The following is a 24,196-nucleotide window of genomic DNA, read 5'->3' as shown; positions in this document are numbered from 1 at the left end:
AATGGGTAAATTCAGCTTCGCCAAACAGTGCTCTGGTAGGAAATTGTGACATTCAGCTGCACTTTGATATACAACATGTGGATAGTTGACATTAATGTGTTTTGCTATTTTACCATATTCCAACTTTAACATAGTCGGAGGAGGGCTACTGCTTTGAAGTAATCCAGCTGTCTCTTTAATGTGTGGAGATTCTGAAATTTGATGGCACTAAAGATTGTAAGCGTCTGAAGCAAAGTTGGTTCACAAAATTATAGGTTGATTTCTGCATGATCTGTTCTTATAATATTTAATGCATAGTCAGGCTTACATGTAACTCAGATTAAGTAAAATATCACAATTGTATGTGATTTGCTTTAATAAGCATTCAAAATCAGCTTTCAGATCTAATGAGAGTTGAATTTGGAAGTAGGTGTCTCAGCCCACAGAGCTTTTCTTTGACTTGTATATGTCTTGTTCTATGTTGGTAACAGTCTCTGTGAACTGGTACATCATAATTGCGGTTTAATGCTTTAACAATGCTCAGAGGGAGCAGGACTAACCTTTGTCAAGACCTGGATACAATCATGTTCTGATTCCTTTCATCCACCCTGTCTCATAGTGCCTCCTCCCAGTTTATAGACTTGTTTTGTGCCATTCATTTCCTTGACAACTCCTATTAAATATCAGCTGAGTCCATTTCTTTTTCATGCCCTGGTTACTGTAACAGCCAGAGCCTGCATCAATGCGTACCCCTGGCTGTGGTTCTGGTGGGCTACGGTGGTCACTTCTGTGGTCCAAGGTAAGGGTACTGTGACCAAGTAGACATATTCCTCTGTCATTGGGAACTTCGAGTTCTGCAATGAGAAATCTGGCATTAATGAAACAAAAAATTTACAACCTTTCCAAATTGTAATGCACTTTGTCTTTAGAAATGGTTAAACTGTCAGAAAAAATGTTACAGGCGTAATATGTAATAAATACGTGATGCTTACTACAAATAAGATTGATAATGCTTTTGCAGTCAAACGGCGATCATTAGTCATAATAGTATCTGATACATTTAGTTTCCCTTTTCTTGACTGTATTTACATGTGTGTTTCTTTTATATTTGTTTCAAAGGGTCTGAACATATTATGACATGTTCTATATTTTCACAAACAAAGAGCTGTTGGTCAAAAAATATTATAGTTACATTTCTGTATTGGTTCGGAATTTAAGGACCATTAATTTAAATTATAATCCTTTTTCAGTGAAAGGTGGAACAGTAATGAATTAGTGGATTAGTAAGTAAACCTCTAGAAGTTTCTGAAGTTTTCTCACACAAGTGACAATGAAATGAGATGCAAAAATCAGCTTAATTTTTCAGAGTAAATACCTTTGTAAAATATCTGTATTTGAGGTTACACATGGTGTGAAATCATTTCACTTTTTTTCTCAAATTTGGCACATGGTTAAAATGCCAGTAATTCTCTTCTCTTAATCTGCTTGACAAACGTGTGAGTGAGCTGCTTTTGAACAGGAAATTAAGCATTCAGGAGGCCAACGCTCCCTAGAGTTTGTGCATCACTATTGAAAGCAATGCAACAGAATGGGATCAAACATTTTATTATTGGATTTAGCTGTGAAGCTACTGTGGAGGTGATGGGGTTGTGCCGGCTGTGATCTCAGGCCTCGCTTCAAAATAAGCCTGTTGCAAAGGGGGCTGGGAGCTGTTGACCTTTCTTTTGCTGAACTATAGGTCACTAAGATTGTTCCTCAGACAATTCATGGAAATCTGACAATACGGAGAACAAGATCTCTACCGTTTGTACCCCTTGTAGAGCCTTGACTATGATTTTTATGAGTTTATATGAACTACTGTATATCTCCAGAAGGTGTAGTCTGTGCATTGGTGATGTTCAGTTAGGACATGAGAAAAGCTTTGACCACTGTCGCACCACAGCAGAATACAGTCTGTCTGTTCTGCTTTGCTCTGTGAGGCTCTGTTGTTAAAGTGCAATAGCAATTGTAAGCCAGGGCTGCACATTCAATAAATGAACCAGATATTAGCTGAGAGGCTGCTGCCAGCAAAACATGGAGGCACGTTTGAGAGGTGTGGCACAATGTAGCATAACAAATGGCAACCATGCAGTCCAGTATATTCTGCCTTTTTTGTTTTTACATCTAATAGGATTTTTTTCCCTGCAATTGACACCTGAAAGTAAGTTAAAGCTTAATAGATATTCCTGCTTTTCTTGTTTTTGTGAGCTTATGAAGGGTAGGAAGGTGTGAGTAAGTTTTTACTAACCTTTTTTTTCCAGGAAAGGTTTAGGGTTTTTGAATGGGAATGTGGCTTTTTAATATGTTATGAAGCGACATCAAGTCATTTGAATACCATATGTTTTTAATTGTAATTCTTGACCTACGTGCTTCTTACCCAACTTGAATGTGTAGGCAGTTAAATTATTTTTGTCAGATTGCAGGAGCAGTCAGATGTCGTTGTCTGGCCAATGTTCCAGTTTCTAAAGAGATCTTGTTATCCTCTGGCTAACAAGGTTCTGTGACATCTCGGCACCATCCTCAGCAGGAAGAAAGCTACTGGAAATGAGTCTGTCATATGAATTTATGGAAATTAAAAACATATTTAAAGCAACATAGCTTTGTAGTTAATCCAATTTGTACATTCCCTACTTCTGTAGTTGTGTTAAAGTTACCATACAGTGACAAGAGATTGACTAACCATGAGTGGCTATGATGTTAATCCCTAGTGCTTTATCTTCCAGAATGACTAAAATATTGTTTTAAGAGGTTTTCTTATAGGGAGACCTCAAACCAAGGTTAACTACTGTTTCTTGTAACATTTAAAAAAAAATGTTTATCTATTCCTTATTAAAGGGGAAATGCAATGCTATTTTTATATTTTAGGGTTAGAAGGAATCAGCATTGATGAGTGCATTTGAAACCCCGAAAGAAGTAAAATGGACACAGTAATTTGTAAAACCTCCAATTGAAATCACACAATTCACAAAATTTCCAGGTATGCACAGCACAATGTTCTGCGATTCAGAACAAGGCAACAAAACTGTGCCTTGCAGCCTTGTTACATTGTATACAAGCAGGCTTGTGAATACATCTCTTTTAGTCCAATAGAAAGATTGCTCTCAACAGATATTACTTGTTAACTCTGCATGCAGATCATGTTGGAATATTTATGTGGTGAAATGTCTTCTGCACAACCTGAACGTATTCGTTCGTGCATCACATTACATTAATCATTACAGTGACTAGTGAGCAGGAAGGGCCTTACTTTCACAAAGTTCACAATTTTGTAAAATGTTTTGGAACATCAATGATTTTATTTTTGCCAAGATTTAATAACCAGTCTAAGATATTGGGACTGTGGTTCCCCCTTTAAATGAGTGGCTTTAATATAATATTTGATCAAGTTCTTCAAGAAAAAGAGTACACACTGTGTATTTTTGTACTGTGTATATTTAATATTCATTGAATTGCAACTACAACCTTATACTAAATAAGGAAGCATTTGCCTTGCCTTTTAATATGCTTTTTTTATGTTTTAAGTGAATGTAATTTTTAATGTGACAAAATCAGGAGTGTTTCTTGAAATATCTGGGAGCCAGATGTTCTGTGATGATGTTGGTTGTATAGTACATAAACATTAAGGGAAGTGAATTCTAAAAGGATGGAGGCCTTTAAAAACCAAATAGAAATTTTGTCTTCGCTATTACTGAATGTAGCTTTTTTTTAAAGAAAACGGTTTAAAATCGAAACTGCACCACAGCTAAAGCTATTTTTGGTGGTAGGTGTGGTGATTTTTATCCGTAGAACAATAAATAAGTGAGTAATACTGCTGTGTTTAATAGGTCTGTGCTTCTTGTTCAGAAGTCAGTGTTTAAAGACGAATTTCAGCATTTCAAGAGAACCGCACTAAAGTGCACAGGGTTGTGGAAATCTGGCATGAACTACCCAGTGATTTTGTAACGAGCTTCTTTCAATTAACAGCTGAACAAGATCCTCTGATCAATTAGAAACTGAATTCCAGTTAGGCCACGCACCGTTTGCCCTACCTAAATTTCACCTTTAATTCAGTGGCTGAAGCAGTTTCTACCATATCTGCTGTACAGTGGGGCTCCTAGCACAGAATGACTGCTGTTTTAAGGCACTCAGTGGGGTGAGACATTTCCCCAGAAGAAGTGGGCTCCCTCATGTACCTAAAGCACATCCAGATGAAAACCACTACATAAATTCAAGGAGTTATCGCTAGAAAACAAGAGTCCGATATGCTATCAATGACAGAAAGCCCTTTAGCTTGTGTAAAACTGGCAAATGTATTGTAACAATGCTTTAGTTATTTTCCTCCACTCCAGTATATTTATCACTTAGCATTTGCTGAACACTGGTGTTTTGCTTTGAGGTGTGCTCATTGTCTTTCATATTATAGACACTTTTCCAGTAGTAAATGTTGAAGCTTGAAAGTATCAGTTATATTTGTATGGTAAGTGATCTTGTGGTAGAAGTGTTTGTTTGAATAATTTTGGGGAGGCAGTGAATACTGACGGATCTCTGAGCATTTTAACTTTAATTCCCAATTTGGTTTGAATCCGCATATTGAAATCTAGCTGAATAGTTGCTGTGTCGCACAAGGGGTGACTGTTGCACAGTGGGGGTTTGAGGCGAGGGCCATGGTGTGGAGAGAGACGCTGAAATGTAGAGGGTGTTTCCTCTTAGTGTGAGGTGGGTGGGGCACCCCCCCCACGATGGCCCCCGGATTCGGCAGGGGTCCGATCTTGTTACACAGAAGGATCTGTTTCATCACCCCTCGGTCATCCTACATTCATCACAGCAGTGCCGGAAAATGGGATTTTGTTGATGTCACCACTGGGAACAGAGACAGAAGTGCCCATTATCTACATAGCATTGGGCTTCTCTTGCCTTGGGGCACCACGTGTGCTGCAGTTAGAAATAGAAATTTCCTTGCACTCACTCTTTCACCATACCGTAGTTTCATGCATCAAGCAAAATGGCTTGCGATTCTTTTTTAAAAAATAATACACTGCCCAAAACCCCTTCAAAAGAAGGTTTCTGAAACTTCTGATTTGTCCTTCCCACGTGAAGCTGATCCCTGTGAGTGAACTGGACTTCTGTACTGTACCATGGAGAAGGTTTTTTTTTTACCCCCTGGAGAAAAGGACTTCCTTAGACAGTAGAGGTCTGCATTTATGCAAAACCTGCATATAAATGATTCCAAGAGAATGAGAAATGTTCCACTGCTCAATTTGTTCTTGTAAAAGCTATAACATGGTTTGTCTTAGTGTAGGTTTGAAAAATGATCCCCTTCTCGTTCTCAGAAAAAACAAAGTGCCACAATAGGTAGGCTAATTAATATTGCATTCAAATAATTGGCAAGCAAACAGATTTTGTAATACAAGTACAATTATTTGCACTTATCAAAAATACTGCGCTGTGTAATTTCTAACAACCACCTATTATAGTATCAAAACATGCCTAATTTAATTAAAAACAATTAGACTTCTTTTTCTAATCTGCATAATTGCTTTGCTCTGCTAATAGTTTATGAATATAAATATACACACTCAATTGCAATGTTTTAAATGTCTTGTAATAGGGTTATAGTAAATTCAGGAATGCAGCGATCATATTAATCAACCAGGTAAGATCATTTCCCTGTGGAAGATGGCCATTTGAAAAATGAAGTGATTTAAGCTGTTGTAGTCACAGCACCCCTACAAGCAATACTCATTAATATAGAATAATATTGGTCACTAGCATCTTCTACACAATACTCTAAACAATGATTTTAAAACTTATAGTTTTTTTTTCTGAGTGGGATTCACCTTAGTGAGTTCTGAAACAGTAGGTTGCATTAATAGATTAATTTGACTTTCCAAACTGCAATTATGCCATGTGAAATGCTCATTCCCCCATGCAGTGCTCTACTTTAACCCCCGGTGATTCTGCTATACAGACTCGAAAGGATATTATTTATGATAACAGCAGATCTCTCTCCCGGGCTCTGTTTTGTTCAGATGAAGCCAGGCACAGAATTCTTGTTTCAAGATCTATTGCTGCAGAAATAACCTCAGCAGCAGAAATTAAGTTTTGCAAATCTGTGATCACATGTCCTCTGGCAGCAGGATCTGTGCTTCTTTAGGCCAGTTTGCTCAATGTTCCCTGGAGAATGAATAGTCTATTGCACAAGACCTTTAATGTATGTTTCTCCCAACATTATGCATTTGTGGTGTGGTCTGCCAGTCTACTGCTGTCTGTGATTCTGGTATGCCACTCAGTACTACGATAGCATCGATTGAGGGGTGTCTCAGGTATAAGACTATTCTGTGTCCAAGCGCTTCATGGTGACAAGGGGAAATTTACACATGAGAGAAGCTGGTGTTGTCCAAAGGTAATCGATTCAAGAATACCTCCCTGTAAAGTCCTCAAAAATTTATCTTTAAAAGGCCGGCTGAGGTGTTTTGGTAATGTTGCTCATTATGCAAAGAACTCCCTCTGGTCTTCAATCTTAAATGCATCTATTAAATTCCACTCATCACCACCCAGTTGTCATCTTATTGTCAAGCATAAGGTAGTTTTGTTTTTAATACTGGAATTGCATTTCCTGTATAACATGGAAGAGGTTTATCTACGCTACTCTGTGTATGATGTTCCTTTCATGCTCAAACTTCTTTTCTGTTTGCAACTTTGGATTCCAGATGTAAACCTGTTTAAATATTAAGAAATTGTTATACATTTGTATACAGGTTTTGATTTTTCTTCAGAGTTCTGGTTTTTGTTCTTATTCACCCGAAGTTTGAGTGTTATGAGCAATGCTATCTTTTGCAATAAACTCATATTAGAGCATCAGACCTTCACAAGGCCTATGTTGGTATTGAATTTAAAAGCACACATTTTTATTAAATCAAAAATAGTCCTTGTTCATACTTTGGTGAAACATGCTAGGTATAGTATACAATATATACAACCAACTGCCTTAGGATATCCAGTCTAGCAAAGAATAATAATTTTGACGTTTGGTAGTTTTTGTTTATTAGCAGTGAAAGTAAGATTGTAGAGTTACTTTTATTTTGATGTTAGAATGGACTTTTTCTGCATGTTTTTTAAGGTCCTGATTTGGAATGCCAGGTGTTGATTGGGTTGGCTTAATGTTACAGCCACCATGTGGCTACAGGGGAAAGAGTGTAAATACATGCTGAAAAAAGAAGAAAGAAAACGCAACGTTTTGGCCGTGGAAGACTCCACGGCCGAAACGTTGTGTTTTCTTTCTTCTTTTTTTCAGCATGGAATAAACCCCTATTACTTGTTCCTTTGCAGCCTACTCATGCTGACGCAGCTACCCACCTGAGTATAAATACATGCTGTCTTCCAAGTTGTCATTTTACACACTGAGCTCTGCAGTGCCCACAGATGTGTTCATTTTGTTTGGAGAAGCAATGTGACCACTGGGCCGCTGGGCCGCTCACACAAGTGGTTGGTGTCTGAGGCTCAACAAGCAAGCAGGCCAGCCCAAGCCTGAGGATCAACCAGTTGTGCATCATCACCTGGGGAATTGCAGTCACAGTCTGCTGATTACATGGTTAACAAAGCTTGAACTAGCAACGTCTAGAGAACAGGCTCAAATCTGCTTTCTGAATGAGTCTTGCAATGCACTTTTTTATTTCTAAAGTTTCACTTTATTCTTTATACATTTTTAATACTTTATAAATTCGCTTTGGCAGATCAATACACAAAGAAGAACTAGAGGCTTACTTTTAGGTAAAGATATTTATAATGGGAGCCCCATGCTCTGCAAATGTAATAAATATAGATGAAAAGTCTTTCTGTGATGAGGGTAATGTAGTGCTAAGTTGGTTTAGTTTAACTTATTTGCTTCTGTTAAATGTCATTTAGTCGTTCAGGCTCAAGGTAATCAAGGTGCTGTTCAGAATTTAGTTCCCCTCACCCTTTTTTACACAACACAAAGGAATCCTGACCCATTCATCAGCACTTTGGTTGTTCTGCACTTTACTCAGAGGAGTATTTGTTTAAAATTTGGCTGAGAAAATAGGCCAAAGGAGAGGGCCACCTCTATGACACAGCAGTTTCAAGTCACAAGCGAATTCATGATCACTGGTCCCTTCAATCTTTATCACTCTAATTCATGTCTATCCTGTATGAGGTCTAGTGGAAGCTGGAGATAATTCATATAAGATCTTTGCTGACTTAATTGATATTTTTGAATTGGTACACATACGGTAAAACTAAAGCAAATGATTACAAGACATTTAAGCCCCAGTTTGAGCTGAAGAACCATTGCTGTCTTCTTGTTTTCTGCTGTTGTCTTTGAAGTGTTGAAAGGAGCTACCAATGACGGCAGTAAGCCCAATGACTGTAGTTTGTTGCCTTGTGTGTACTGTAGTAACCTTATGTGAAAACAATGTGCTGCTGTAGGAGTGATTGGGTTAAAAGTGTGACAGTGGAATATACAACTACATAGCCTGCTGTATAGCTTTGGGTGGGATGTAACTTCTTTTGAATGGGCTAGTGTCTCGGGTCAGGCACAAGACCTTTGCTCCCTTCACATCCCTGTTGTCTGTTTTTTTAGGCACAGCTCTTGATATCAGTGTTGCTGTTTCTGTTATCAGCAGCTTCCTGCATGTGGGATGCAGCGTTCCGAGATTCCCAAACCCTTAAAAAAATAAAATAAAAAATGAGGGAAAACACTTGGCTCAGCCTTTCATATGATTCTATATTTCATCTTCCATTCCTTTTGAGTAGCGAAATTAAAAGACCCGATGACTTCACAGTTTGATTTATTTTCTTTTCCTCACTATCTCAGTTATAAACATGCAAAGAGAGGAAAGGTATCTGGCCAGTGTATATCTATATTCAGGTTGTGTATTCGATGGTTTGTGCAAGGTCGTTTTGTGAACATTTTTGCATGCGATTAAAGCTTGCTCAACCTGTGCGTGTGCATATCAACAGTTTCTGAGCACATTATTTTATTCTGGTTAGGATAATAGGTTCTTATGTTGAGGATCTTGTCAAGATATTTTTCACCCCAGTTTTTCAGAAAAAAAAAACCTATGAACTTTGCACACAGCCAGGCATTTGACAGGTCCTCAGCTGAGAAGCTGTTAAAAATAGGTGCAAATTTGTTCTTAAACTTCTAATTCTATCATAAGGGAAATGGTCTCAAATCATAATTAATCACTTCAAAACCACACTACTGGAGCCTTTTTATGCAAAATATAGTTGCTCACGGCTGGTGCATGTTGTACTCTGTTTAATTGCAGGTGGGGAGTTGTAATGACCTAGATCTAATTAATGTCAGGCCTCCAAGAAAGAAATGTTTTGCCACTATGATGTCTTTGTTTTCAAGCTGTTCTGATTAAACTGATAATCATAATGCAAGCGTCAGAAACGGCTGGGCTATAAATACGCTTTGTAATACTTTATCACTAGAGCAGAGTCTCCTAGGAATGGTGCTCTAGTTTTTTAGTTGATGAGTTTTGAAATACTTTTTCATGAAATAGAACTTAAATAGTATTATTATTTATTATTATTGTATGTGCAGCTGTCTGCAACTCTGGTCTTGGAAATGACCCTGATCCTGAGGCCTGAGCAGGTTTAATGAACGTGGGGCAATTTAATTGTGATGAATTAAGCAGGTGGTTTGTTCACTTGAGCACTCCAGGACCAGAGATTTCTTAATGAAATGGGTTATTTGCTTAAATCATTGACAACAGGTGTTGTCAGTCTTTAGAAACAGGTAACCTCTAAGATGTACTGTAACTGGGTTGGTGCCGTCTAGACCCAGTGCTGAAGGTACTGTACATGAATAAGGGTGAGCTAGGTTTAAAATGCTGCACTGTGGTGTTTAATAAGGGTGATTCTCGTAGATCTTTCTACATTTTCTACATACATGTGGATCACTATCAAAATAGTGGTGCATAAAAAGTAAGTTTAATTTATTAGCTTAATATGCCTAAGCATACTGAAGGCATGAGTGCTTGTAACCAAAAGCTGACAATGCTCTTTTTACCATCTTTTAGTATGTCTGATATTTCAAACTACAACTTTCCATGGAAGGTATGATATACAAAACTGTTGTGTGACAATCCAGTATTATCCGTCAGCTCTTACCAGTAAAGCACTGTTGGTCTATGAAAATGTTTTTTCTACAGTGGTGTGGTGTTTCTCTTCTTAACACTAGCTTTGTTTCTTTCAGCTGTAAATTGGCAGAAAGCACTGGCAGCATCATCTCCTGCAGAAAGGTAAGTGGGTTCTTTTGTTCCCTGACAGCTTATTGGAATGCTTTCCGTTTCTCGGGTTTTGCATCAGCCTTTACGGTAGATTATACCACATTTAGTACACTTTTCTAATGGTCTAAATAGTTAAATTAACTACTTTTTAATTGTGTATCTTGAAACTGAAAACCTGGGAAGTGTTTTTATTGGTACGGTACATGATACGATAAAGTCTAGAATTTATTTGCTTATAGCCAGGTTTAAAGCTTTTGCATTTTCAAATGCTTCACCTCTTTTTTTTGATTACTAAGAGTAGGGTGTGTTTGTGCAGCAGTTCAGAATGTTAACCAAAGCTGTTGATTGTTGACTACTGACTCGCTGAAGGCCTGGGAACCTCCTGAAATAGTAAGGCTGCCAAGTGTTAACCAACCATGGAAGGATAATTCATACGCTGCTTAATAATCCTCAGACTAGTCTCTCAGTTCAAGGTGGCTATTAAGTTGCTTAAGTTCAAAAACACGAGATGTGCACAGACATTTTCTTTGTACCTGGTTATGGCATCTACTGTATACTGCTGTGTAAGATTTTTCAGGCGCATATGACATCCTGTTGGGTTTGGAAGCAATAGTCATTAGTGTTTGCTGGCATGGGGTTTTATTCTGGGCTCTTTCATGGGAACAGGTTTCCGGCAGGCAGCAGTGGGCAGGCTGACAAGACTCAGTGAAACACTTTCCTGTACCGGACCTGTTGTATGTCTTTGAGCTGCTCGTACAGCATACTGGCTTTGATAGAGGTTGTCCCAGGCAGTAACATTCAGTTACAGAGTTTGCTTGAAAGCAGCACACACGAGTGACTTACTTTTAGTATCAAGCTGCTTCTCGCCCTCATTTATTTTATTTTTATTACTGTTAAAGCAGCAGCACAGGAACAGTAAGAGTTCACCTGTGTCTCCTCTTCCCAAAATCCTCACTCCAGATAAAATCTATGCTGTACCAGGGCTGGAGTCTTTCCATTACCCTTGGCACTAGCTGGTCCTTAATATTGCTCCTGTGTCTGTGATCCTATTTTGAAGTCCATTACAAGTTTGATAAAATACCTACATGAGAGGGATCAGCTCGATTATCATGAAATCAGGTGAAATCAGCAAATGAAAGGGAGGAAAAAAGCACTAGACAAAGGGCATTCATCTCTTTTTTTTTCCTGTTTTTTACAATCACACTTTATTGGATATTTCAAAAAAGAGCTTTTATAGAGTGCCTCACTGTGCAATCAGTGCCTTAGAAATGCTTGCAGTACAGGCCTGTATCATGCCTTGGCTGTCACTGTGGTAGGGAGGAAGTATGTACAGAGTGCAGTGAATATTGTAATGGCTCTCAGCTGTCACCCACAGTACAGAAACCTGGCAGCATCTGAGCCGCATGATAAGGGCAAAAGAGTTTCATTTTGAAAGGAAAGCATGATAAACCATGGGAGCGGTATCTTTTTGTTCCTTTCTTTGAACTCTTGCCAGTCTGTCAGAAGGCATTCCGCATGTGCCTGGAGGTAAAGCTGGAACGTGTCCTCCCTCTGGCTTCTGTTCCCACTTGAGGGTCTCTCTCCCCCTTTCCGGGGCTACACCTGCAGCCCTACTGCGTTCGCAGACTCCGGGAGAAGCTGCCAGCGTTTGCCTATTTTTTGGCTTAATGCGGCTGTAACCTGAGGTCAAAAAGGGTCCTGCTGAAAAGGAAAAAGAAATGTCCACATCAGGAAGAAAAATAGAGAAATAGTGGAAGGATGGCTCTACAGAGCTTTGTCCATCCATCATCAGAGACCTGCTCATTGCCCTTGTGTGTGCGTTCTAGGATGGACAATTTTTAGATTCATCGATTAACCTAGCTGGTACTGTATGTGTCTCTGAGGTGTGAGGAAAGTCTGTCTGACAGTGAGAACATGCCAACTCCATTCAGGAGGTCCTTGGGGTCGTATTGGAACCCAGAGCCTAAGAGCTGTGAGGCAGTAGTGCTAAATGCAATGCAATTTCTGCCCTTTCATTTAACTTTACCAAAGAACCAAAAGGTGAGCCACTTCTTATGAAGTGTGTATAAACGGATTCAAATCCGTCAAAAACAGTTTGTTTGACTTTAAGGGAGTTCTGTATTTGCTGTATTAAAGAGTTTAATCATTCCATTGCCGTTACCAGATGAAGCATAAATGATGCATCTGGCTCTTTATTTGTAATGGTGTGTTAATGGGTGGATAGAAGCGAGGGGGGGGCATTTTTTTTAGCTTTGCTTTCATCACTCAATTCTGTCTGCCCATTACAGTCCAGTGCCACTAGTTTATTACCCCTTTATTTAAAATGTAAATTGTGAAAGGCATGCAAAGAATCCAATAAGCTCAAGAAAAGCTGTTATTCACTCAGCTGCGTGTTTGATTTCTAGTGAAATGCCTTGCACATTCGCAAAAATGGCCTGGTTTCTATGGAAGATTATTTACCAAACCCGAAGCAAAATATGCAAGTATGTTTTTGTTCGTGTTTTCCTGTTGTGAATGTTTATATCCTTCAGTTGGACAAACTTTATCATACCTAATTGCAGTGCACATCAGTCAAGAGTCACTTTAAACAAGAGCACGGGAGCCATCAATTCATCGTAATTGTGAACGAAATGAAACCCTCTTGCATGACTGCTTTATCTGTGTTTTTTTGTTTGTTCGGTTTGGTTTTTTTTCCTGAGTGTGTGAAGTTCTGCTTTGTTTCCAAGCCAAGTCTGGTTCTAATAATTGGTCTCCGACACTAATTATCTGTGGCTAAGATCCGTCTCTGTGTGCCAGCAGTTTCTGCTAAGCAGTATCAAAGTGTAGATTGTGCCAGCTGCAATCCAAATGTTGCTTCTTGCTGTAAAGCTGTAGGGGAGGGCTTTTACTTTGATAATAGTTATCTGAAGGACTGATTTTTATTTCTCGTATGCTAAAGGAAAAGATACAGTAGATCTAGCATTACACTTGGATGCAATGGGTTTGTAATACTTAACGTCTGTGACACAGTTACATGGCAAAGGACGCTGTAAACACATGGATGATAAATGCTTTTTTGTTTAAAATTTAAAAAACATATATTTATGAAGGTGTCTTCTCTGTGCCCCTAAATTATTCATAATGTACAGTTTTTCTCCATGTTTTTATAAGAATGTAATTTACCTACAAAATCTCTGCTTATAATCGAATATATTTGATTTTCTACACAAAACCGCTATTTGTTAAATGACCCTAAGGAAATCTATTATTGTTGTTCTGAAATGCCTGTTCTCTGAAACCCCTTAGATATTGGACATAGTTATTCAGTGCATTAACAGCCACCATGATAAATTGACATCATTATTGCTTTTACATGAGAGTATAAATATTTTGTTGCTGATGATGTGCTTTACATCTTATCGTCCCTACTTAATAGAAGATCTGGTGTAATTCACTCTGAAGTCTAAATTACATTTGGTTGTGTAAAGGCTTATATCCTACAATGAAGGCCACTCCAATTGAAAAGTTAACTTCATAGATCCTTCAGTGCTGTATAACGACAGTGTCTTTGGTATGTTGTATCTTTTCTAATCGGTGATTACCTGAATATAGCATTTTTCATGACAACATTACCAGGTTAGCTTCTGACTAGATGAAATTGAATTCATCATAACATAAAAAAATAAAATAAAACCTCTAAAAGATGGCCAAAGTATATGGTAGGGTACTGAAGTTTTGAATCGTCAAATTCTAGACCACCCTGAGCTTACTAAAACAATGTACTTCTTCAGTGGAGTTAGATAGGTGCTGCTGACAAAATCAACATTAGATTGAGATCAGAATTGCCTTGGTGGTTCTTTATAGACTTTCACTGAACGTTCCCACTCTAAATCGGAACCCTCCATCAAAGCTAATGTTTTCATTGAGCGTATTGTAGTGCCACTAAAGGCAATGAAATAATGAATGAAATTTTCTTTTGTTGGAATTTTTTCTATATGCCGTTTGCCATTTTTACTAAATCTTGTGTTTGGACTTTAGTGCTGTTCAAATAGCACTCTCTGATTCTGAGCGGCCACTGCATTAAGTCCTTGTTGAGAGATTGGCTTGTATTGAGTTATGCAGTCACAAGACATACTATGTGGTGTTTTTTGTTGCCTTTGGTAAAGTGGAAGTTGCTCTTGGGTATGTCAAAGAAATAGGCCAAAGATCTAAAACAAGTTTTGAATTCTTTAAAGGGCAAATTTAACTGGGCTTCCTCACTATACAAAGAAGAAATTATTTCAGAGCACAATAACTTGTTTTATTTACAGTACTTTTAAATTTATTTCTGGTTTCCCAGTTTTCACCTTCTGATAGCGATTTAAGGTGCTGGGTAAGAACTAAGTGCCACATACATGCTGAGTGCAGTAGAAGATTTAGATTCACTACTAGGTTTAGCATTGGTGATGCAGGAATTTTGTCAGCTTCTTACATTAAGATTTTTCACTTTTATGAAGATGTGCATCGTTAGGATTTAAATATCAGTTGCCAGTTGTGTGGGTGTTCAGCATGTGTAAAGAAGCACATGGTGTTGCCATACCTCTGGTTTAATGCATGTTTTAATGTGTGCAGTAGTTTATTTTCTGTAGCTTAATAAAGTCAACTCGTAAAAAGTAGCAAAGTAGCAGGAGCCCTCTCCTGTCACTGCTTGTTACACAGAATAATAAAATATTATAATAGCTCATTACTAGTCTACTTCCTGTAGCCTTACTCATGAGAAACAAGACAATATCACATTTTTACTTTGGAATCACTGCAGCTAAATTGTAGCTTTTGTTCTATGATGTTACATATTTTAGGTATATAATGAGACATCATCATTGTGTGCATGAAGCACTGTACATTGCTCTGGCAGAATAAAAAAGCAGCCTAATGGAAAGTGTGTGGTGGGAGCATGCATTTATCACCCAATTCATACTCCTAGTTTGGCTTATTCACCTCATATCTAAGTATATCCAGACACAATGTTATCAGACATTTACTAGACCAAAGTGAGATGAATTCTTTATGGTTAGTGTTGTTTCTCTAAGTCCTTAAAACCTTACTGACAACCAGTGGAATAATGGCTGAAATGGCACGTGATGGGAAATGCTCAGAAAAAAGCACTGAACTTCATAATAGTGTTGTTAGGTTTTTGCATCTTTGCAAGCACTTTTTTGTGTCTTCAGAAATGCGTTCCATGTTGGAAATTCTTGTGGCACGCCTGGTGAGTGAGTGAGCTGTAAAATTAAAGCAGGAAGTCAATGAGTGGAGTGGCTTAGCTGGTGAACGCACACGTGGAGCACAGGTTCCACTGCTGAAGTCTACCGTAGGCATTGTGGTTTCAAGCTAGCAAAGTGCTGGAGTGTCAGTTTTGGCATTAGTCAGTTCATGCCATCTTGTCTTTTCAGCAAACAGCGATTCCTGTACCTCGCCCCATGCCCGCAGATCTGCAGTAATGTCGGTGAAAAGTGCATTGCTCCTCTAGTCAGTGGTAGCTCTCCTGTCAGGTCCTGTGTAGCTCTCAATCTGTCACATAATGGCCAATGCAAATGGGTACATTGGAGTTTTAAATCTCTCCTGATCGGCACAGGAGAACCCAGATTAAGTGGGTATAAAAATAAGTGAGCGTTCCATTTTTTTCCAGAATAAGTAACTAAAGGGAGCTTATCTGAAGATTATCATTCTAGTAGGGATCTTTCAAGTAAACTGTTGAAGAATTACATACAATGCTTACGATTTTGCTTCTTGCTGGAACTGTGAACCTTTTTGTGTCCTAAATGAACCACAAACTGCTTTTGTTAGGAATCATTTTGCCTATAAACTTTTAAATCGGTTCTGTCTCATCAAGTAATTCTTTGTGTTGCAACTACAACAGGACTGCACTGCATGGCCCTTTCAAACAGATGCACGGTTCACTGTAAAAACATGACGGTTAATTTTGTTAAACTGAAGAAAAGGCACTTAGGGAAATATATAATTTAGTTTACTGGGTGACCTGTCCATGACAGTTTGTCCCTGATGTGTTTTTAATACCCTGACATCTTAAAATTAGGTGCTCACTATTGTATTTTTTTAAGTAATTATGGTGTGGGGAGCTTACTGAGGCTGCCTGACAATACCTCTACAGAAAAGTGTGCAGTTGGTGCTTTCACTAGATTTATTATTTACTGTAACTCTGATGTGCTGTGTTTCTGTCTTATAACCAGGCACGTTCCACACATGCAGCTTGCACTGTGAAGATGGTACTGTAATCCAGGGAACAAAGATTGTTCTTTCGAAGTGAAGAACAGGGTTAGGGAGGTTGTTCTGAGAGGAAGAAAAAGTTGCCTATAATTGGCATAAGCGTACATACAAGTGCAGGATGAGCTGTACACAGAGGCTGGAGAAACCAATTTAAAATGTTTTACCTTAGGGTTTGACAGCATTATTAATTTCCTGCATCACACTAAATACTCAGAGAAACATGGATGATGTCCAGAGACATTTTGCTGACCATGATCTGTTACACTGTAGCAGTTTTCTCTGTGGTGTTGTGAAGTGGCAAGGGACTGTGACTGTTGTTTTAGCATTACTGTCATATGAGTGCTCTTTAATTACTGTCACTTCCAATCTGTTACATTGTTTAAAATTCTGCTGCCTTGCCATCATACTGTTGTGATTACAGTGCATTAGTCCAGTGATAACCTGTGTCATGCATTAGGATGTAAACATGGGGGTCAGATTCAACAGAGCAAAAAAAACATCTCCTTAGTAGGTGGATAAGTAGGTGCTATGAAATCAAATTTTGCAGTGTCGATATAAGTTGAAATGGGTGGGAAGAAATGAGAAACCTATCAACACCTTTGTGTTAAGTTTCAGACACAGCCCTATTGCCAGGATTTTTGTGATTAAGAAACAGATTTTTAGGAATCAAGTTTTTTATGTTTAAGTTGTCAAGTTAACCCTGGAGTCATGGACAGTGTGAGGAGTGTTGCTTATAGGAGCCCATGGGTGTTGAAAGTAGGCAAAACATCCTAGGGGGTTAGAAGGGTCAGGGCATTTATTCATGGAATTGTCTTCACTGGGCTTAATTTAAGGCCTAATGAGTCAATCATCAAAGTTTTGAAGCCATAACAAGTAATAATAAATCAACTAGAATATTTATGCACATGTCACATTCATTGTTTTATTTTTAAATTCAGCAAATAAATAGTAATTGTGCATTAAAATGTACAGAAATACAGCATTTTAAAGTTTGTACCCTGCAGAGGTTATGTTACCTTCTTTTCACTTAGAGATTCAGTGTAACATGCAATTTGACCAGGAGGGGCCAAACGTTTGCATACAACTGTATATGTTTGGTTTGCTGGCTTACTGAACATCATATTCAGACAACTATTGCTGAATCACAACATGAGAAAATGGAGCTTTATGCAGGCAGTGATGCATCACTCCTGTACTTTTCTGTGAGTCATTCTGATTTATAGTGCCAGCAGTCTCCCCAGACATCAAAAGGATGTTATTTACATCATCTTCAAAGATGCTAAATTTACCAAGTACTTTTAGATAGTGTCTACAGTTGTATTATGTGTTTTCCCTGCCGGAGGGGTACAAGAAGAGTGCATGACCTAACACAGGTTATGTGAGGTTTGCATTTGGTGTGAATGATGCCTTCTGGAAAGGGAACAGGTCCTAACTTATCCCACCATGGGGGGGGGAGGAGATAAACTTTTTTTTTCCTTTTGGCGTTTCTTCAAATGTAGAAAAAAAAACGTTTAACTGAACCTAAAAGACACCTTTGAAAGCGATATGTGAATTGACTTGAAATTCTTTATGATTTTTTTTTCCTCGATGTATTGATGCGTTTTCCCTCCAAGTGCTCCAGTCTACCCCCCCCCAGTCCAAAGACAAATTGCTAAGTTAATTGGCATCTGTAAAAACTGGCCCTGGTGTGAGTACGCGTTTGTGTCTATCCGCCCTTTGATGGACTGGTGTCCCATCAAGGATGTATCCTGCCCTGTGCCCGTTATTTGCTGGGCTCTGGTTCCCCCACAATCTGTAATTAAAAGAGGTGGTTAGAAACCAGATGGGTGGATGTTTTGAGGCTGTAGCCTACCTGTTTAAATATTTAACTCTGTGTTCTAGGTGTAGTCGAATGTGTGGTAAATCCGTATTTTTTAAGGTGCAGAACATTATTTTTTTCAGGGTTTTGATACTTATTCTGTATGATACTGTATTCAATCCCTGTGATCATTTTGCGTCTCCCCCCGTGACAGCTCTATCCCCTCAGAACCCTTGGAGGCAGAGTGATTAATGTACATTGACCCCCTGAGATCCTGCCCACTCCCCCCAAGTGCTGTGGACTAAATGATTCCTCCTGGGCTTGTGGCCCAGGCTGTCGTTGTATTTGTGCAGCCCTGCTCTGTAGATGAGTCGAGTTTCGTAGTTTTCTCTTTTCCGTTTCTCCGATCTTTTAAGGCGGGCCCTCTCAAAAGAGTCTGCTGAGTGACCTGCGACTCCTAGGCCAGAGAAGGATCTTGGAAACATAAATGAGGACATACCATCTCTTTCTTCCTCTTGAGAATGCTAAAAATAAAATGCTTGTTTGACACAAAGCTTGTTCAATTAAGCACTATGTTTTATATTTTTTATTTGTTTCTGGGTGCTATTTACAGGACTACAGTATGAAATCAGATAAACATCGTCTTTACAGTACTGGTATTTTGGGTAGCCCAACTTTGTGTTTTAAAGAGCAACCACAACATGCATACATACAGATATACTGTAGATGTAGTAAATAAAATTAAAATAAGATTAACTTTGTATCCAGTTCAAGTACACAACTCTTCTGGGCCCTAATAAATTCTCTCACTGGAATTTTCTCAACAGTTTTCTTGTAGTTTGAATAGGAACATTACAATGAGAAAACTCATGTGAGAAAAATGAGCAGAACACAAGTGTACTATGACAAATGACTCTGAATCTCTATGACCGCAATCAAAAGGTCTTCCTCAGAAGGGTCAGACACAGATTTTCTTTTGAAAATGTGAAGAGAGCGATTTGAAATATGTGGAAAGTAGGCTTTAATTATCATGGGCCTCTTTAAAGGTAAAATGAAAAGGTTGAAGAAGGCAAACCTGAGCTGTATTACCTGGTGCTGAACAGGAAACGGGGTCTGTATTAGACTCTTCCATTTGCCCTCCAGCAGGATCTGTCTGGGTTTTTTTTCTTGAAATCCTATACATCTGCTTAATACAGAGCCTTCCAGCCCTCTCACTGATGTGGTTTTCTGTAATCCTGTGCAGTGTGTGAATTCGCGGAAACCGCTTTTATAAAACTGACATGGCACAATTTAGCATCTAGCGTCGCAGTTTAATATTACTGACATAAGGGAGAATCCACATGTAATTGTCCACCAAAGCAGTGATAAATTAAGCAGAAGTACTGTATACTGTAATTATTCTCAAGATTACGGTAAGATACTTTGCTTGTTTTTTTTACGCTGCTCTCAATTTGCTCCGAGATACAGAAGCCTGGACTCAAACTTCAAACCTTCTAGTAATTGGGAAAGTATAAACCGGTTCCGTATACCCAGTGGATGCACCTTCCTACCAAGTCTTGTAATTCAGTTTAGATCTTCACTTTATGAGAAAACCCAGCCTACTGTACGTAGGACTTATAGTTTATCATTCACTTGTAGTTTTCTGTAGGCTTCAACATCCATTTTTTTTAGCAGCTCTAAGCTGCTAGAGAGCAGAGGGGCTCTCACGTGCCTGAACATTTAGGGATTCCAGATGCCCGGCTAATTAGTCGCATGTGAGTTTGTCCAGATTTCGCAAGCCAGGAAGAGACCTCCCTGCGCAGCACTGGAAGGTGAGCATGAAGAGGATACCATCAGCGACTCAGGAGTGGTGGCCCGGCTGCCACTGCGGAGCTGAGCAGGCGGAAGCCGGACTGGAGAGGGAGAGCCAGGGGTTGAATGCGGGCGGATCTTAAACAGATGGCTTTCTGTCTTGTATCTTCACGGGCAGAAATCTTTCGGCCATGGGCCGATTACTGTGCAGCCTGACGTGTTGTACAACAGCAGAATCATTGAAAAACGATTCCGGAATTTGGAAAGTAGGGAGGCAGCAGAACTTTGGCTAAATATTCCCATTGTATGTTCACTTCCTGTGCCCAAGGCTTTTGTATCCATGCTTACCTGTGATTAGGTTGTCATGGAAATAAGCATTTTAAAAAACATAAGGTTATCGTGCCTGAAAACATTGCCGATAGTTAGACATTAAGTTCCCTTTTCTTACAGACACTAAGTTTAATTCATTTTTAAACTTCAGCTGTGGGTAGATTTTTTCCCAGGATTTTTAATTTGTTCCTCATTTGCTGTTCTGCTGTTCACTTGTGACTGACCTATTAACGCCTTTTCAGTATCTCCCAGAAAAAAAACCCACAATACATTTCCTGTCCTTTGCTTAAATATATACTAGTGACGTCAGGGTATAGGGGTGTGCATGTTAAAAAAGCACACCTAATTTATGCACTATAGAGTAGGTGAAATAGGTGCTTTTTGTGTGGGCTAATGCAGTAAAACATCATTTCTTATTTTAACTTCCAGAAAAACTGAAATCTGCTTTTCCATATGTCTCGGAGGAACTCTGTGAATTGGTGCTAGAGGACGTTCTACATTTCTGAGTATTTTTAGCACATCCAAAATATCCAGACACTGAGGAGAGAGCTAATTCTTTCCCACAGACTTAGAATGAGATTTATCATTTCTGCCAAGAATTCCAGTTATAGATGCATTGTCTTGTAACAAAAAGCAAAGTTGCTTGGATACATTTCCCTCAGCAAAGGGAAGAACTTTTGGGTTTTCTCTGAGATGAGGATGTGTTGGGGGATATAAAATCAGACCCTTTATTTTTTCATCTGTCTCAGCTGGAGCTGACTATATTTAATGCATGGTTTTAAACAGCCAAGTATTATGTACTTGTATATACAAACATTCTTAAGTCACAGCATGCTCAGAACTCAGCTGCCTGGGTCTAAATTAAAGTGCATCAATGTGTCTCTTCTGTTCTAGTTTTCTAGCATTGGGTCCCTGTGGATTTCAGAGTAAACGTACAATACTTCTGCACACCTTTGCAGCCTTGATCTTCTTGACTTCAGAGTATAACAGTGAGCTAACTGCCTACACTTTGTTTATGCTCTTTGGACTTATTTCAGTTCCCAGGATGAGGCTCTCAACCCTCTGCCTTCAACATTACAACAGTGTATAAAACACGTTTACACCTGAAGAAGGCTCCACAGCCGAAACGTTGTTTCCTTTCTTCTCTTTTCAGCATGGAATAAACCTTTTACTTGTTACTTTCCAGCCTGCACGTGCTGACGCAGCTCCCTACTTGAACATGTTTATACACTGTTAATTGTATTTTCTCAAAGTAGGTTTATTTTATTTCAACGATGGGCAATATGAAAGTTGGCGTATAAAATGGTTGTAATGATAAGCTACATGTGACAGGGCGTGACATTGCAAGATAGATTGTTCTCAGTGAACTGGAGAGCTCCCATCCCTGAAGTTGCTCTGCCAGTTGCTCTCCAGTGCGTAGGGAGTCTTGGCAGTCAAGTGATGATCTATAGTACCCCAGACTGAAGTCAGTCATATTTGGACTACAGGGCTTGATTTGTGTTCCAAACAAGTGCATGTACTGCACTGTTCAGACTGCTCAGGGGGCTCATTTTATCTAGTTCTTTTCTGTCACCTGTGAGGATTCAAAATTAGGTTGTATGCCTGTGTATTTAGTATCCATTTCAGCTCTTCCATCCCTGTTGCATGTGATTTATAGTTGCAAGATCCTTTGAAAAACTTGTAAGGAACACCATTGTTTGTCAGCTCTATTAATAGACCCTACTGACCTGACTGCAGCAGTATTTCATGTGCTGTGTGCTGGTGGACTTGAGAGATGGCCAAGCTCACTGTGTGGTGCTGGAAAAGGAGGCTTTATTACTGGTTTTGGATTTACTTCATTGAAGAAATGGCTGAAAGCTATTTAGATGTGGCTGATATCTGCCAGTTTTGACAGCTGAAATCTGTGTATAGCATTAAACAGTTAAAGGACTAAGGAAAAACCTTAAAGAAGGAAATCCTTATTGAAGAGTGGCAGGTGTTTTTTTAGTGTCTTTTGTCTTGGCTTAAATATCATCTGCCCGTTTTCCTTCTGTGATTTTTTTTTTTCCTTGCAAATGTTGAAATCCTATATTATATTGGGCACAAATAATAGAATTTTCTTCATCTTATTTGAGAGAAGGATCATAAGTATTTTATTGATAAAAATTGAGAAATTGATATGTGAACGTGCAGATAAGTCTTGTATACACACTTTAGAGCCCTTCCAAAGTGTAGAGTAAAAATGTGTTGATCTAAGTTTGTTTTTCAGTTTGCATTGCGTTATGAATGTGTAAAATGAGTGGTCAAGATAATGCTGTGAAATGAAATATTACCCTTTCTATTTCTTATTCAGCTGCAGCGCTTATAAAATAGATTGAGAATAATCTCATGTGTGTTCTGCAAATAAATCAAGAATGCACGATGGTACAATATTTACTGGAAAAATATTTATGATAGGTGATGAATGTACTCCATGTAACAAGCTATTTCTTCAATAATTTATCCTGGGAGTTTCTCTTTGATTTAGGCAGGGAATATACTGTATAGATCAGCAACTTACGAGGTATTACAACTTGTATTACAACAAGAGGCACTTGAGACATTAAATAACTAAGGTTTGGCCTTTTTTGTGCCAGCCGAGAGAAACCTGAACCTCCCCTGAAATCATGAAAAATAATCTTTGCCAAGTTACAGCAGAATGTCTCAATATTGGCAATATGACATTGAAAGGTAAAGTCCCCACTAGCGCAGAGAGCAGTTCTTCAGGCAGCAGTCGACCAGAGAGCATGTCACTCCACTCCAGATGGTGCACCGGTCCTTTGCTGGTCCTCACTGACACATCTGAGTGGCCTGGAGTAACTGGGATCAAGTACCTCACTCAAGATGCAACAGAATTGTCTGCAGAGGGGGTTTAAACACCCAGCCCATTAGTTATGAGTCCGCTCAGTGCTCTATGCTGCTCCCAAAATGACATTAAAGTCTGGATTACAGCTAGTAGACAGCCTACAGTAAATTATATTCCAAAGATCTACTTGCCTGTTTTGTCATTTAGTTTGTGCATGACACGTGAACTATTGGCTGTCAATAATGGCAGCATAAGCCCTTTCGGTTTATTCTTCTGCTTTATTTTAATGAGTTCATCTCAATTACATTTTTGTTTTGCTTTTATTTACTTGTTTTACATTTTTTAAATTTGTGCTACAAGATCCCTTATTTTTTTATTGCGTCTGAGCTGGCGGTGCATACTTATTTTTAAATCCATTGAGTGGTAGCCCTCATTTCATTGTTCTAATAGTGATTTTTATCTAATTTTTATTTTGATTTAATCTTGTTTGGTGACGGCTTGGATGTAACCATTAGGCTGAGAATCTCTTCCCAGGAGGAGTGGCAGTGTAAAGGAGTGAAGTTTTCCAGGGAATTCGAGCCCTGTCTTGAACATCAGTCTGGATTGACATGTTAACTCTTTCTGAATGTTGTTGTTCTGGGTTTGCTGTTGCAATCATGGTCCTCGACCAAAGTAGCTGTCTATGATTTGTATGGCAGAGCTTAAATTATTTCGGGACAGTTGGCTTCATGTGAACTTTAGCTCCTAAACTAATTTAGCAGCCTGTCCAGTAGCAAGTTTTTATTTGACTGGTTTCACGATCTGGAGAAGTCCTTCCAAGCTACAAGGAGTGCTGTGTTGAAACCAAACTGGAATGTGTAGTGAACTGACGTGGTGGAAGAATTTATTGAGGGGCAGGGAGGGAACAAATGAGTCCTAATATGTCAGACATGCCCAGCTGGCTTCTACAGTCCC

General features: G+C 38.9%; 1 protein-coding gene across 1 annotated transcript in view; it reads left to right on the top strand.

Annotated features, from left to right (window-relative positions):
- LOC148831550 (talin-2) overlaps window positions 1-24,196 on the top strand; it is a 140,244-nt gene that overhangs the window by 29,416 nt on the left and 86,632 nt on the right. Inside the window, exon 2 of the mRNA XM_088921607.1 lies at window positions 10,223-10,268. The gene's annotated coding sequence lies outside the window, so the exon portion shown is untranslated. The remainder of the gene's footprint in view (window positions 1-10,222; window positions 10,269-24,196) is intronic.

The sequence above is a fragment of the Atractosteus spatula genome, chromosome 7, assembly GCF_055471065.1.
Source record: "Atractosteus spatula isolate fAtrSpa1 chromosome 7, fAtrSpa1.hap1, whole genome shotgun sequence".
Classification (NCBI taxonomy): domain Eukaryota; kingdom Metazoa; phylum Chordata; class Actinopteri; order Semionotiformes; family Lepisosteidae; genus Atractosteus; species Atractosteus spatula.
The sequence above is the reverse complement of the archived record's forward strand: the minus strand, read 5'-3'. Positions and strand labels throughout refer to the sequence as shown.